This window comes from Canis lupus, chromosome 10 (genome assembly GCF_011100685.1).
Source record: "Canis lupus familiaris isolate Mischka breed German Shepherd chromosome 10, alternate assembly UU_Cfam_GSD_1.0, whole genome shotgun sequence".
In the NCBI taxonomy this organism is placed as follows: Eukaryota; Metazoa; Chordata; class Mammalia; order Carnivora; family Canidae; genus Canis; species Canis lupus.
In genome coordinates this window covers 8,428,686-8,443,980 of record NC_049231.1, presented here as the reverse complement: position 1 = coordinate 8,443,980, position 15,295 = coordinate 8,428,686, and the positions used below count along the sequence as shown (strand labels likewise).

The 15,295-nt window shown below is 52.1% G+C and overlaps 1 long non-coding RNA gene across 2 annotated transcripts; it reads right to left on the bottom strand.

Annotated features, from left to right (window-relative positions):
• Positions 1-1,003: 1,003 nt before the first annotated feature.
• LOC111097584 lies at positions 1,004-8,903 on the bottom strand. 2 transcript variants are annotated; one of them, XR_005365347.1, is made up of 3 exons: positions 8,713-8,903; positions 6,079-6,240; positions 1,004-2,373 (listed from the first exon to the last, which is right to left on the bottom strand). It is a non-coding gene; the product is annotated as an uncharacterized LOC111097584 (long non-coding RNA). The 2 variants fall into 2 exon arrangements; XR_005365348.1 differs by lacking the exon at positions 1,004-2,373 and adding an exon at positions 5,223-5,381.
• Positions 8,904-15,295: the final 6,392 nt, after the last annotated feature.

Below are 15,295 nucleotides of genomic sequence, written 5' to 3'. Positions count from 1 at the left end.
CTTGATCCATCAGTGGCTTGTGGCAGCAGCGGGTGGGAAGTGTGGCCTTGGGGCAAGCCTGATGCAAACACAGGTTTAGAGCACAGCAGCTGGGGTCCTGTATTGTGAACACACACACACACACACACACACACACAGGGTTTATTTATTTTTTATTTATTGTAGGACTGCCTTCCTCCAATTCCTCTTGCCTCCAACTCCTGCCTCTGAAAACCACAAATCTCATCTCTGCATATATTTCTTATTTTCTGTATATTATTAATGCTTTGATATTTTGAAAAACCTTCCCCGGCTGGAGAGACATTGCCCCCCTAGGGGTGGCCAGTCCTGAGATAACAGGCCTCGGAGCCAAGAGCGGGCCTTTGACACGCGAGCTAACCAACCAGAGTGCAAGGTTCTTTCTCTGGCCTGAGCGGCCCAGGAGGCAACGATCCCTGAAGGACCCCAGGACCAGGTATTGGGCAACCAGACACCCCCCTCCAGCCCGCATCCACCCAAATCTTTCTTACATCCTAAACTGTTTCCCCTGCTCTGCCTTGCTTCTGCAGAAACCCCAGTAAAGGTCATAACCTAGATCCTGCCTTGCAGCACTTAACCAGAGCCTGGTTCCTCCCCTGTGACCCTGGGGGGCTGCACCTGCCCCCTCTCTGGGTCCCACAGTACGTGCACTTGGTGTCCCCTCTGGGGTGGCCCCTGGCTGACCATGGGCTGCAGGACTCAGAGCAGCCTCGCTGCAGGGGAAGGGCTGCAGGGGGAGGTCTCCGTGGCCCCCGGGCCGCAGCCACCAAGCCGCCCCCTGAGGCTCGGGGCCTGTTGGGGTCCTCTCCCCCGCCCGGGCCGTCCCCCTGGGTGTTCACACGCGGGGTGCAGGGGGGCGCGGAGGCCCGGCCTGGGTGTAATGGGAAGGGGCGCCGGGCAGGGTACGCGGGCCGTGGGTCTGGGATGCTCTTTGTTGAGCTCCCGGGGTCTGGAAGGAAGCGGCTATGCTCTTGTTTAATTCCATATGAGCAGCTTTTTTTATTTTTACAAATAGTCCTCTCGCTGTTAGGGAGTGAGTGAGCGACATAAATCATCATCATGTCTCTGGCAGCCGGGATTTCTCGGGCATGGTCCTCATTAAAGTCTTGAGTTGCAGGGTTCCTGGAGACCTTCCTTTGATACCTAAAAACATCAAACTGAAAAAGCCTGGTGGGGGGGGGGAGGAGGAGGAGGAAGAGGAGGAGGGGGGAGGGAAGGAGGAGGAGAAGGGAGGGGGAAGGGGAGAGGGGAAGGGAGGAGGAGGAAGCGGAGGAACAGGAGGGAGAGGAGGAGGGAGGCGAGGAGGAGGGGGAGGGGAGGAGGAGGAGAGAGGCTGGGGAGCTCACGAGGACCCCAGAATCTCTGTTGGGAAGTAGCGAGGCCAAAATAGTGATTATTATTCACAACTAAAAAAAAAAGAAAAGAAAAAAGAAAAGGCAAAAAGGAGCCGAGCAGCAGAGGCAGCAAGACTTCCCGGGACCAGGCTGCGGCGAGGCCGCACAAAGCGGAGAGAAAGCGACGGGCGCAGGCGGGAAGGGAAGGTTCTCGAAGGTGACCCCCCTGGAAGGCAATCCCCGAGCCGGTCCTCTGCAGTCAGCGCAGCGGGCTGTGGCCCTCGGGGACCCCAGCCTCTCCGAAGGCCCCTGCATCCCCGGGGCTGGGTCACTGGGAAGGGGGGGCGGTCCCTGCGGAGCCCGGGGCCCAACTCCTGTAAATCAGGTCGTGTTTCGAATGCATGGACGCACGGATGCGCAGATGCAAGGATGCACAGATGCACGGATGCAAGGATGCACAGATGCACGGATGCATAGATGCAGGGACAGACAGAGACACGGATGCGGGGGGAGGGGGTGGACAGACAGAGGCACGGATGCGGGGGGGGGGGTGCTGGCCGTGTAAGGGACCCCGCGGTGACTCTTTGGGAAAAAGTGAAAAATCACCGCCGACTGGATCTTGTTTGGCGGGAAGTAACCGATGTTTGGGGGCGCTGAGGGCACGCCTGGCAAGATGCGGGGCCCCCGAGCCTGCCTTCAAATGAGGTGTTCCTGAGCGTGCGCGCGGCGCTCCGGCGGGTGAACCAGGGTGAGCCAAGGACAGCGGCCGGTGGGTGTCCCTCTGAGTAACCCCGCAGTACTTCTCCATCCCGGAGACCAGGGTGGCCCAGTTGTCTTTTGGAGGCCTGGATCAGGCGCTCAGGGCCAAGCCCGCATCCTCCGTGACCTGAGTCAGCTTTCCAAATCACTATCCACCGCCGCGGTGATCATCCCCTTCTAGGGCTCGCCCCGGCAGTCTCAGATGTCCGCTGGTTCGCTCTGGGCTCCGGTGTATAGTCTGCTGTTACATAGATTTGCATACCTGCGGAGCCAAATGATGTCAGGAAGACATACACGGACGTTGTAGCCTCTAACATTTGGGAAATGCATTTGTGAACTGTGTCTGAAAACAGATCTTAAAATAATTAGGGAGACGAAACCCAACCCAACCCGGTTGGCAGGGATGCAGCTTTAGCCTGCGATAGGGCACAGACTCGGATGTTAGACCGCATGCAGTGAAGCCCAGCCCTACCCTGTGGTTAGATGACCTCTGGCAAGCTATCTAATCGGCTTTATGTCTTGGTTTGCTTATCTGCAAAATGGGAATGAACAACCGAATGTACCTCCCAGGGTATTTGTGGTGATTGAATCAAAAGTCTTTTACATCTGAAGGCTTAGAAGAACACCGGGTATATAGCGCACACTCGGTGCAGTTATTACACGATTGGAGTTCATTTAAAAAACAACACCCTGGACATAGATTGCAAGGCTTAAGAAGTTCAACTGTCCGGTATTAGCTAGTTGTCAGCTGGATGAAGCATCATAAAGGGACAATGTGGGCAGCCCGGGTGGCTCAGCGGTTTAGAGCCTGCCTGCAGCCCAGGGCCTGATCCTGGAGACCCCGGATCGAGTCCCACGTCGGGCTCCCTGCATGGAGCCTGCTTCTCCCTCTGCCTCTCTCTCTCTCTCTCTGTGTGTCTCTCATGAATAAACAAATAAAGTCTTTAAAAAATAAAAAAAATAAATAAAGGGACAATGCGTGCACTAGAGTCGTACCACGGCTGGAAGCCTGTTCTGTGTTTCCAAGGGGAAAGGAAGTCTGAGTAAGCCAGGTATTACCCTGGCCGACACTATTCAGAGGAGCAGCCCTGGCATTTAGAACAGAAAAAAAGATCTCGTAAAGGAATCACTGGGTCCAGCCTCTTACTTCGTAATGAGGAAAAACAAAGAAAACCTCAGATGAAGTCAGAGACTTAGAATCACCACAAATACCCTAGGAGGTACATTCTATTATTTATTCCCATTTTACAGATAAGCAAACCAAGACATAAAGACTGAAAAAAAAAAAAAGGACAACATGTGTGTCTGAGCTGTCAGACCAGGATGCATGCTTCCCAGTAAGGAAGGGATTTTCTCTGCAGCTCGAATAGGTCATGATGCACTTCATCAAACAGAGAGGATGGTTATCACCCTTGCTCTGGTGAGGGGGCAGGGGCAGGGGAATAATAATATGCCTTGTCCAAATAGAAGAGCCGAGAGGTAGCAGGTTTAGTGACAAAGAGCTTGTTTTTACGGGTTAAGGTTTGTTCCAAAGTTCTAGGGAGATCTTGGAAGGTGACCATGTCCTCATGTGACAAGAGCTATAGAATACAGAGAAAAGCATGGGTACTGCTGACACAGCAATGCCATGTCCCACGCCCGGAGGAGAGTCACCCTTGGGCCAGCATAGACGACACTCCTGGCACTGTCACCCCTGGTGGGTGACCAGCGCATGGATGAGAAGCCCTCTGTGGGACAAGCCTGCCGCAGCCCAGCAGCTGCTCCTGTGAACCAGTGCAGAGACGGGGTCCTGAGGGCCCCACTTCGGCCCCTGGCACAGGCTGGGAAGGGTTAGTGGAAACAAAGGCCTGTTGGCCCGGCGGTTGCGGATTTACCACAGGCAGAAAGAATTCTTTTTACCTCTACCAGTTCTGCAGGCTGCACGTGCTGCCCAGATGCCGTCTTCTTAAATGTTCTTTATTAAAGTGGAATGTGCTGAGATAATGTCTCTTGGAAAAGTCTCGGGCAGAGCACAGATCCCAGGGAATTCCCAGAGACTTTCCCTTGCATCTGGGGTGGCGGTGATGAGGAGGCCGGCAGGCATCTCCCGGGCTCCCGGGTCTTGCCCAGCCCTGAGGCAGAGACCTGAGCTCATAACCAACGACCAGGTCACCTCTGTCCTGGGGCTCTTCTCCCAGGACCTGCACCGCACCCCCCAGGCCCTATGAGGCCCAAGGTCAGAGTACCCTGGCTACAGGTAACCAGGTTGGGAAGTTAAAGCCACAGCATTCCAGATACCCACTGACGTGAGTGGTAAACAAACAAAAAGTGTCTCAAGTCAGAAAATAAATAAATAAATAAGGCTTGGGCATCCTGGTCCCAAAGCGAGATGAAATCAGAACACAGCCCCCAGAGCTGGAGAATGCAATGACCCTGCAGTTCAATGGGGTGAGTGGTCAAGCTTCCAAGGCAGCTGGAAATGCCAGGGAAAGCAAATGGGGGGCCGCTGGGGGGCGACCAGCCCAACCCTTAAGACAGAGGAATGGTGACCGGTGTTGAGCTTCCTCCCTCTGCAAAACCATCCAGGTGCAGGAGCTTGGGAAGGGGCAACAGGTGGAGGGGCACCTGCTACGGCCTGGAAAGATGAGCATCATGTCAGGGACAGAGTTAGCGGTGAGGATTAGATGCGGCTGTGGAATTCTTTGGGGGGATGTTCAAAGAAGGAAAGTCATAGGTTGGGGCGCCTGGAGGGGCTCAGTCGGTTAAGTATCTGCCTTCAGCTCAGGTCGTGATCCCGGGGCCCTAGGATGGAGTCCGCGCTCGCTTGCTGGGGCTCTGCTCAGTGGGGAGCCTCCTTGTCCCCCTCCCTCTGCTGCTCCCCTGCTTGGGGCCTCTCTTGCTCTCTCTCTCTCTCTCTCTCTCTGTCAGATAAATAAAATAAAATCTTAAAAAAAGAAAAAAGTTATAGGCCAAGCGAGATGTGAGCCCTGGCCTGGGTGCTAAGGGGAAGCAGGAGGGCAAAACCTGCCCCGGGCACCCAGGGGGACCCCACCGTCCCACAGAAGCTTAGACATCCGTAGACTGAATTCAAAGCTCTACATTCACAGGAAACCAGACCCAGACTTGCCGTGAAGGGCAGGCGGCAGCCTCCTGAGTTCGCGCCTTTGTCTTGGCCCTGCTCTCAGGAAAGTCAGGCCGGGACAGGCCTCCTGGACAGGCCTCTGGTGTCAGATGGGATGGACTCGACGCAGTGAAGAAGCGGAAAGGAGGTCTTCTGGAAACATCACTGGACTGTAAGCTCATGGAAATAAGGGGCGGTGTCGTCAGGTTTGGATGCCCCTGCCTTCCGGGGGGGGGGGGGGTGCTGCGTGAGGGGCTGTGGTGGCTGTCGGAGGGAGGCCAGGCAAGGGGCGCTCTCCCCTGGCCCCGCTGGCCATGGCCTTGGGCGAGCTGGCTCGGACCCCTGAGTCCCAACTCTCTCATCTTCAGACAACGGCAATGCCCACTGGCCAGAGCCATGAGGAGGGGGACAGGATGACAGTCCTCTCATCTGTCGCACCGCCCTGCACCCAGGAAACCCAACCAACGTCGGCCGTCGTGGCCTTCCTTTTCCTCATCGCCATCCTCTTCCAGTTCTCACCCTGTCATTTGCAGGCAGGGCCTGACACTCCCATTCCCCGTCCTCCACGTCCCCCATGGAACACCTGCAGTTAGCACAAGTCCCCGCTCTCTGCCCCGCTCAGATCTAGAAGGAACTTCCCCTTCTCTCCCATTGCTAGCGTCCCAGGCCTCCATCCCTTCCCCGGCCCTTGAGCCGCCCATGGGTGGGCCCTAGCTGGGAGCCCTGCCCCTTCAGCCGGCACCCGGGGGCAGGACCAGCACCAAGGGGAAGGCAAGAGAGGGAAAGGCCCAGAAAGGGCAAGCCCTCAACACCAGCCCCTCACGTCCCCCACCTCCACTTCCCTCCTCACCCCTTCACTCCACATACCCAACCACTCCTGTGAGGAAAGGCCCAGAAGACCATGGAGTCCGGGCCTTCAGCTCCTGCGAGGAGAGTTCACCTAAGCAGCACTGCCTGTGGCCGCAGGCCTTCAGGTCTCCAGAACCCCACCACGATTCCTCAGGGAGCTTTTCGCCTTCCTTAGGGGGTCTAAGCAGAAAAGAGAAATCAATGGGGTTGAGGAGGAAGGCTTGCCATGGCTTGTCTCTTTCTTTTTTGTCTTTTTAAAGATTATTTATTTATTTATTCATGAGAGACACACACAGAGAGAGAGGCAGAGACTCAGGCAGAGGGAGAAGCAGGCTCCTCGCAGGGAGCCCAACGTGAGACTCGATCCCAGGACCCCGGGGTCATGCCCTGAGCTGAAGGTAGGCGCCCAACCACTGAGCCACCCGGTGCCCATAGCTTGTCTCTTCCGCGTATTTGGTAAAGGTACAAACTCTTCCAAAACCTCAGTGGTGAGTACGGTCTGTCTCCTCCTGAGGAAATGAAGAAGTGTAAGGCTGGCTTCCATTTCTCCTCATCTCAGAGCGGAGTGGGGCGATGTCAAGGGTACCTGTCTGAAGTGACAGGTAAGGGCAGTTGGAAGAGGAGCAGGTGGTTCATTGCTCAGAGGAGCAAGGAGAGCAGAAGATAAGGACTGAGCGGGGCATCCACTTGCACAGAATTCTCCTCATCCCTCCTCATCCATCACTGTCTTCACTGCCATTGAAATTCCAGCCAGAAGCTCTTAGATTCCCCACTCATGGCTTCTGAGCTAACAGAGTCCCTATTCTCACTATCCAATTAGATGCATTATGAGAGGGGAGGGAGGAGGAGGCTGCCCATCTCATGACCAGGCCAAGGTGGGAAGGCCGTGGGGGCAAAAAATACGTTCCTGTTGCCTGGGTTGAACTCAGGAACAGGTTTCCCAGCGAGATACTGGGAGTCATGGTAATTGGGTTCCATTACTGGGATCCTAAGGTCCCAGAAACCCAAGCATGAGTGAAACAGCATATACTCTGGAAAATAAAGGAATCCCATGAGATGTTAGGTTTTCTGGGCTACTAATCACACGGAGAAGAGGACCAATCCATGGAGCTTTGGGAAAACAAAGATTAGAAGGAGGACTAGTGCTTGTAAAAGAACGGGGCACGCCTCAGTCCTACGTCTAGAGATGTGTCCTAAGTAATCATCAGAAAGGCACAAAGACTGATATAAGAGAAGATCAAGATAGCAAGCATTATTTGTAAGAGAGGAAACCTGGAAGCAACCTGAAAACTTATCAATGGGGCCATGATCAAATGAGTCTTGATATATCCGTGGGGTACTGTTCCCTCGGTCCTGTAGGAAAGGTTCAATAGCATGGAAATGCCTGGAAGGTGCTGATAAAGTATGCAAAGCTGCATAATTAGTATGATCCCAGTTATGTAAATATATGCACATCGAGAAAAGACTGGAAAGAGAAAAAAGCCATTAACAGCGATTACCTATCTCTAGGCCATGGGTTTGTACTAATTCTTTTCCACCTCTGTAACTCTTTTGCATTTTAAATGTTTCCTGTGATTATCGCCTTTATTTCTTCCAACTCCGAATTCATTTTAATGTTTCATTAAGTACATAATTTGAAAATGGAGATTTTTGAAAAGAGAAAGAAAAGTCCTCTCATTGATGACCACACAGGGCTTGATTGCTTTCTCCCCTCAACCACTAAAATAGGGGCAAATATTTAATCCCCTCTACAAAAATAAACAGCATTATCCGAATGGGGCTTTTTTGTATCTTGATTATTTTTAAGGTCTGTATTTGAATCCTGCTGCCACAAGAAAAACCCAAGATTTTCTCCAAAGAGGGAGGGTGAGCACCCAGGTCATTGCTAAACCTTCTTCATCCCATCAATTCCTTGATGGAAAAACCCCAGGGCCAAGCACTGTGCGAATCAGGGCGGCACCTCTGTCCTCTGTGCTTTGCCCCCGGAGAAGACTGAAGAAAGGCAGGCCCTCGCCACAGGAGCTGTGGAGCCGGCCCAGAGACATCTACACAGGGTCTTCGGAGTTGCTCACTTTTCTTTATAAATGTCCAGTGTCTGGATCTCACCTTTGGGAGGCTCAGACACTGTCAGAACAGGTCCATCTCCGCAAAGGGCAGGTGAAGATGGACACAGGCAGGGGTGGGGTGGGGAGTGGAGGGGCCGGGGCTGGGAAGGTTGTGACCATTTTCAGATGACCTCTAATTGTCCCTCCTCCCGCCTTGACCTTCCTTCCCTCCCCACGCCCCCAATGCCACCACCGCACACATCCCTGCTGAAGTGGCTGCAATTTTCACTGTCTTCTCATAGGTTATTTAAAAGCCTCTGCTGGAACACCTGGGTGACTCAGTGGTTGAGCTGAGTCTTCGGCTCAGGGCGTGACCCCTGGGTCCTGGGATCGAGTTCCACATCGGGCTCCCCGCAGGGACCCTACTTCTCCCTCTGCCTGTGTCTCTACCCCCCTCTCTCTGTGTCTCACATGAATAAATAACTTTTTTTAAAGGCCTTCTGGTGCTACTGGGAAATGCCAGCCTTGGGAACGTTTCTCTGCCAAAGGGCCCCTCCCCATCAAAACTATACTTGGAGAGGGAGATAACACAAATGTCCAGGTTTACCTGAAGTTCTGTGATTTCCAGGGAAGGTGCTTAGAGCACATCTGCAACCCGGAGACACTCCCCTTGGGCATCTGGACGGCCTGCGTCAGTAAGCAGCACGCTCTTCAGGAAGCAAACAATTCCAGAACCCTGAGGGATCGCAGCAATGAATGGCAATAGCAGACACTCTTCATGTTTCTTTTTCCAACCTGAAAAAAGCAAACAAACAACAAACAAAAAATTGTAAATCCCTTTCCTCTTCTCTCTATCCTGGACTTTCTTAGCCTTCCTTCCCCTCTTCTCCCAGAGTCATGTTAGTCAAATATAGAACCCTAGTTAAATAAGAATAAGCAAGGAGTAATTTTTACTATCAGCATACCCCAAGTATTGCATGGGACATACTTACACTAAAACTATTCATTGCTCATCTGAAATTTAAGTCTAACAGGGGTATCCTGTATTTTTATTTGCTTAGAGTGGACACCCCACCCCCCAGATCGTACTTATTTTGAGAAGTCACAGGAATAAAAGATTTAAGGAAGGCAATCATTTCCTTGAGACACGAAAGGCAAAGAAAAAATATCCCTTTACTGGTCAGGAACACTTAGGACCCGGGATTTTAAACTTCTGACTTCAGGGAGAGGGAGAAATAAGTCCTACTACCGACCCTTCCTGATCATGTTTAAGTCAGCATTGATATTATTTTTGATTTAAGATCTAGAAATCTTAAAATTTTTGAAAATCTTAGAAATTTTTGAAAAAGATCTACAATCATTGTTTGCAATAACCTGGAAGTGGTGTTGTGGCCCAGCTGACACATTTTGGACTGCTTTGAATTAATTCCTCTTCTTTTTGGAGCAGAAGGTCTTAAGGCTGCTTCCCAGTTTTTTTTGTTTTAAGATTTTATGTATTTATTCACGAGAGATACGGAGAGAGAGGCAGAGACACAGGCAGAGGGAGAAGCAGGCTCCATGCAGGGAGCCCGACGTGGGACTCGATCCCGTGACCCCAGGATCATGCCCTGGGCCAAAGGCAGGTGCTAAACCGCTGAGCCACCCAGGCTGCCCAATGCCATGCTTTTAAAGAATACTTCTCAAATGTCACAAGAAGTGATTGGGATTAACCAGAAAAGGAGAAAACATAAACAAAACATAGTTTTGTTTCATTGCATAACCACAAGGAGAGACCCTAGTTAGAGCTGCAAGGCAGGGGCTACTGACCATGTGTTTATCCTTTTAGACAGAGTTAGACTAATGGTCAGCAGGCGGGCTCATGAAGATGACATATGTATTTGCTCTAATGGGGTGGACGGGAGAAGCAGCAACGAATACAAGCAAGGATCACATCAACACACTCACGAGTGCAAGAGAGGGAACAAATAAAAGGTTGAGAGGTGGCATGATATCCCCAAAGTGACTAAGGCTCTGGCCTAGCTCTTGGGAAAACACGACAGGATGCATCAGTGACGTGTGCCATGGACTTGGGAGGCTACATAGGCAGCCTGCGCTGTACCCACGTGTCCCCCTGACCTGGGGGATGAGCATGGTCAAGGCGTCAAGCAACCATGGATTTGTTCAAGGAAAATGTCATAGAGGAATCTTGGTGAAATTGGCCTAGAACCTTGAACTTGTGAACATACTGTGTGGGGTACCCAACCGGGGCCGGTAAAGGGTTGGCTGGGTAAGGAAGAGAAACTGGGGAGCCCAGCAGGGGGAACTGGAGATAGAACCTGAAGATCACATGATTCGCTCCATTTGTTGGAAAGTCGTGAAAAGCCAGGGTCGGGGGGCATTTTGGTGGGCATTAAGGAGCCTGGGGCCCCCGGGGCACAACAGGGCTTTCAAGCACTTACTGAGTACTGGGAACATTTAATCAGCCAGCTCCCTTGGGGGGACCCCACTTTACCAATAAGGAAACTAAAGCTGGAAGATTTTAGGGTCCCAGGGCTAGAAGGGCGGAGCTCTCTCCAGTCTCAGCTTTGGCAGGTGCTAAGGACTGGAGGTGCCTGAGCCCCAGCCCACCCCCGTACCCCCACCCCCACCCTCACCCCTGACAGCGAGCTCCTCTGGGATCACGGGAGGCTCTTGCCATGAGGCCAAAACCCCAGCGAGAAACCAGAGGGCTAAAGATTCTCAACCTGTTTCTGGAACTTGCTCTCACGCTGTATTCCTCACAGAATTGGGGAATACCCGGTTTGGCTGGGTCAGCTAGTAACCCGGGATTTTCTGATGGCCCAGCCCTGGGCTGGGGCAGCTGACGCGGCCTCCTCGGCCTCCTTGGCCTCCTCGCAGCCTCCCTAAGCGGCAGGTGGGGACTCCGCTGGTCCACATGACAGCCAGGGAGACACAGCTCGCCCCGGGCTTTGTCAAAGGCCCAGCGCAGTGATGGTAAAGAACATCCGAGGGTTCGGTCCCCAGGGTGGGAGTGAGGCCTGTGCCAGAGAGAGAGAGAGAGGGAAGGAAGGAGGGGGAAGGGGGGAGAGAGAAGGGAGGGAGAGAGAGAGAGAGGGGAAGGGGGAGGGAGAGAGAGATAGGGAGAGGGAGATGGGGAAGAGGGAGCGAGAGAGGGAGAGGAGGGAGGGGGAGGGAGAGAGGGAGAGATAGGGAGAGGGGGGAGGGAGAGGGAGGAGGTAGGGGAGTGAGAGAGTAGGAGAAAGAGAGGAAGGGAGAGAAAGGGAGAGAGAGGGGGGAGGGAGAGAGAGGGAGAGAGGGAGAAGGAGGGAGAGAGAGGGAGGGAGAGAGGGATGGAGAGAGAAAGGGGGAGAGAAAGAGAGGGAGGGGGAGGAGGGGGAGAGGGGGGGGGCAGGGAGGGAGCCCTGGAGGCGCAGGGGCGCTGAGGCAGCCGGCAGAGCCCCAGGCGGGCCCAGCTCCGGGCCTTCCTCCCGCGGCCTGGGCAGGTGCACGGAGGCCTGGCCGCCCCGCAGGCCCCTCGTGTGTGGGCAGCGCTCGCATCCCGCCGGCGCCGAGGGCTGCGGGTGCGGCCTCCAGCCTCCAGCCTCCAGCCTCCAGCCTCCAGCCCCGCGGGGAGGCCTGGCCCCATGCGGAGCCAGGGGAGCTGGGGGAGCCGGGGGAGCCGGGGGCAGGGACGGCGGCTGCGGGCAGCACTCGGGGACAGCGCGGCCTGGCACCTGCGCCTCGGGCCGGGCCCTGCCGGGACATCAGCCGTTCCTGGGGCGCTTGTGCTTTTCCCATCCTCCGCCCTGGTGGTCGGGGGGCAGCAGGCCCATCGTTCCAGGACCCCCAACTGGTGCAAACTCCCCATCACACTCCAGCAACCTCGGTGGCCCCCCAGGACAAGGGGCACCACCCTCCAAAGACTCCTCCTGACTAAGGGGCCCACGGGTTGCCAGAGAGGGTGGGGGGCCAGGGGACGAGGCCTGCGGCTGGGTCCCCGGACGCTGACCCTGGAACGACGCGACCCCAGTGGCCTGGGGCCCCGGAGGCTCAGGACCGGGCACTGGGCAGCTCGGGGAAGACACCCGCTGCTCACATATCTAACTTGCTGTCACTGTCCTCATGACATCACATATGTCACTGTGGCTTTCCGGATTACTCCCGACTCCCAACACGGGAATCTGTTTGCCCTGATGAGTCGGTTTGAATTTTTCCTTGGCGCTGGTTTCCTTTTCTTCCTTCCTGTCGGTGTCACTTCTTAGATCTCTGCCCGTGTTTTCTGGTGTCTCCCGAACTCCCAAAACGGACGAGAGCTTTTTCTAGACCCCCGACTGACCCTTCTGGCCTTTCTCTCGCCTTATCACTCAAAAACGCTATCAAACCTCCCCAAACTGTCTGGCCGCGCTGCTTCTGGATAGATGCGGCCCAGCTTCTCCCCCTTGGTGTCTGGCGCTGTGCTCGGGCCTGGGGTAAAAGTGAAGTCATCACAACTGCTCTTTTAAGCTTAAGGAATTTGATAAATGAAGTTGTGTGGGGTCCTGGCAGGCAACATGCTCGAGCGAAGTACAGTGACCATCTGTGGACCAGTCTCCTCACCCCCTTTATTATAGGCACATATTCAAGTTCGAATTGCTTTGTTAAACTTTTGTGTGTGTCTCTCTCTTTTTATATTTCAGCTTTATACAATTACTCCCAAATCTTCCGAACTGACAGTGAGGGAGAGGCATTTGAAAGGACTGCTCAACTCAAGGCTTTTGAAGATTCGCACCAAAGTTGCATTTTTCTAATTTCCTGGCATCTTATTCTGTTCTCCTGGACTTTTCAGAAACAATTACAAGTGGATGAATAAATATGATAACTGATTCCATCAATACTTTTGGACCATCCTTTGGACTTCCTGTCTCTAGACATTTTAGGTTTTAAAATTCATTAGCATTGGGGCGCCTGGGTGGCTCCGTCGGTTGAGTGTCCGACTCTTGATTTCGGCTCAGGCCATGATCCCAGGGTCCTGAGATCGAGCCCCACGTCGGACTCCATGCTTAGGATTCTCTTCTCTCTCTCTCTTTCTCTCAAATAAATAAATACATTGTTTAAAAAATAAAATTCAGGGATCCCTGGGTGGCTCAGTGGTTGAGCGTCTGCCTTCGGCCCAGGGAGTGATCCTGGAGTCCCAGGATCGAGTCCCACATCAGGCTCCCTGCATGGAGCCTGCTTCTCCCTCTGCCTGTGTCTCTGTCTCTCATGAATAAATAAAATATTTTTAAAAAATAAAAATAAAATAATAAAATAAAATAAATAAAAGATAAAATGCATTTAGCATCCATCAACATTGCCAAAATAAGGATGCCTGGTGCATGTTCTCAAGGATCTCAAGATCTCGTTAAGGACAACGAACAGGTATTGACTTATATGTTGTTTCTGCACATAAAGGATAATGCCTGGAGGAAAGAAGAAGGTTAGTAAACTAATTATCCTTATGTTTATAATTGGAGAATTTGTTTTGTCCACTTTATCAGCTTGGGAAACAAATTCACTCATTTATAATTTTTTCAAATAAAATGTCCTATCTTCCTATCTAGAGAGCAACTTTTTTTACCCCCTCTCTGACATCCCTCCCCTTCTTGTAATAAATGCAAGATCTGAGGGCCAGTTCTGGTCCTAGTGCTCCAGTAAAATTTGGTTTAATCAGCAGAGGAGATTTTGGCTCTTGAACTGCGGAAGGCATCCAACCGCCTCATGGCATCACCGGCTGCCAGCAGGGTTTACTGCAGGAGGGCCCAGGATGTCGTCTCTGATGGAACTAGAGGTAGAGTGTGCTCCTGAGATGTGGAACCTTTGGGGGCCCATGTCCTGCTTTTATCAGCCCAAACCTTCTTCCCTCTGCCAGGAAAAGTCAAAGCTGCTCCTTGTTTTACCTAGAGTTTCACTGAATTAACAGGTTAGTTTGGGAACAATTGGCATCTTTTCAATATTAGTCCAAGAACACAGGACTCTCAGTTTATTCGGGGTTTCTAGGATGTCCTTTAGTAAAATGTTCTCCTTTTCTTCATGTAGGTCTTACCCATTTATTGCTAGATTTTTCCTATGTGCTTCATGGTTTTTGTCTCCTCCCTTTACATTTTCTAATTGAGCATCACTATTCACCAGGGCTCTCAAATCGGACTATCTTGGTGGACTATTTTGTTAGTTCTAATGGTTATTTCACTTGGGCTTCTTGGATTTTCTGTATAGATAGGGCTCTCTTTATTTCCAATCTTTATACCTGTTTTTTTCTTATTAGAGTGGCCAGGGCCTCCTCCACCTGTGAGACATACCAGCACTGACAGCTGGCATCAATGTCTTTTTTCTGCCTTCAGGGGTCTGCTTTAGCATTTCACCGGTAAACACAGTGTTTGCTGTAGTTTTAGGGTAGATACTCTTTTTTTTTTTTTTTAAGATTTTATTCATTTATTCATGAGAGACAGAGAGAGAGGCAGAGACACAGGCAGAGGGAGAAGCAGGCTCCATGCAGGAAGCCTGATGTGGGACTTGATCCCTGGTCTCCAGGATCAGGCCCTGGGCCCTGGTTTGGCAGGAGCTAAACTGCTGAGCCACCCAGGAATCCCCAGGGTAGATACTCTTTAGGTAGAGTTTGAAAAAGGAAGGATTTCCTGTCCCAAGTTTGCTAGGATTTCTCACGAGGAAAGAGGCTGAATTTCATCGAATGCAAGATCTCACGAGGCACAGGATTCCCATAACAATTACCGATAATTCAGAATAAGTTTATCTTCTGCCAACTTTTATGCTTTTACAATCTTTCCAAAGTGATCATCATAGCCACAATAGCCATAAATGAATGCCCTTCTCGGGAAGAGCGGACCTTTTAAAAAAAAAAATCACGGAGGGATCCCATTTTTAGAGCTGTTAGCAGAGCATGATGTGTAATGTAAACCGTTTCTAAATGAACTCCGTGATTACACAATACGGTTTTAAAAATAACCAAGATCGTGGGCATTAAAAGCCAAGCCATAGGTGTCATTTCATGCCCGGGTAGAGAAGAAAACCTCAAAATCCTACCTGGATAAATCGAATCCGTTTTTCCTCACTCTGCATCTTCAGAGACATCTTGTCTCCCTCAAGCTCCTAAGTCCCAGTCCCAGTTCTCCAAAAAGGAACTGCTAGAAAGAAAAATTGTGGTTCTCCACACCTAGGAATCATACTTCACTTAAAAC